Raw genomic sequence first — 988 nt, forward strand, 5'->3', positions numbered from 1 at the left:
AAACAGATCAACGCTTTCTTCAGACAATTTCTCTGTATTTGGTGTAGTGTCATGCCTCGTCACGTGCCAGAAGTTATAAGGCGTCAAATTGCTCAATTGTCTAGAAATGGTATGAAGTAAACGGACATTGCCAGAATAGTAGGGTACTCCTAGTGTACTGTATTCAGAATCCTGAAACGTCATCGGAATACATGCAGGAAACGTTGTTCCGAGAAAGTCTACTGATAGACGCCGAATAACTACTGCCCGAGATTACTGGCCAGTTACAGTTGTGAGTTGTGAAAGAAATAAACAGTGTGTAATAATGTGAAACAATCTTTATTTATTGGCTTGAGGACTTGCACTGCCTCAAAAGTCTGAAAAAAAACTATTCCATGTGTATTCCTTTACAGATTATCTGGTGCAGACTTAAACAAATAAATTTGACGAAATTACGGAGGAGGGGGTAAAATATTTGGCTACACTACAGGAAATAGTGATTACCACATTAATATAACTAATTTATATAATATCAGAGTTGCATATCTCAGGTCGAAAGAAGTCTTGCAACACCTTACAACAGGAATGGCATGAACACATTCATTCCAGGGTATCAGAAGAACAGTGAATAGGAGACTGACCAAACATGGTTATTTTGCAAGAAGAGCTATCTGCAAACCGATATTAACCATAATTCACCGCCGTCACTGTGTTACTTTGGCAAGATAGCATGCCAAGTATAGTTAGGACACTGGCGACATGTCATATTTTCAGATGAGTCCTGTTTCCGGCTTGTTAAAGTTGATTGATGGTAGGATTTGTGTTCGTCGTTTGCCTAGAGAACGGCTGAGGGAGGACGTTACAAAATCGTCATGACCAGCAAGGTCTCCAGATTATAATCCCATTGAGAACTGGTGGACAGAATTGAGCCGAAAAATTGCTAATCACGACCCTAAACCAGTTACTGTAGCTGAGTTGCAGCGCCTTCTAGTGATAGCATGTCACATCG

This window comes from Limulus polyphemus, unplaced genomic scaffold, assembly GCF_000517525.1.
Source record: "Limulus polyphemus unplaced genomic scaffold, Limulus_polyphemus-2.1.2 Scaffold99, whole genome shotgun sequence".
Classification (NCBI taxonomy): domain Eukaryota; kingdom Metazoa; phylum Arthropoda; class Merostomata; order Xiphosura; family Limulidae; genus Limulus; species Limulus polyphemus.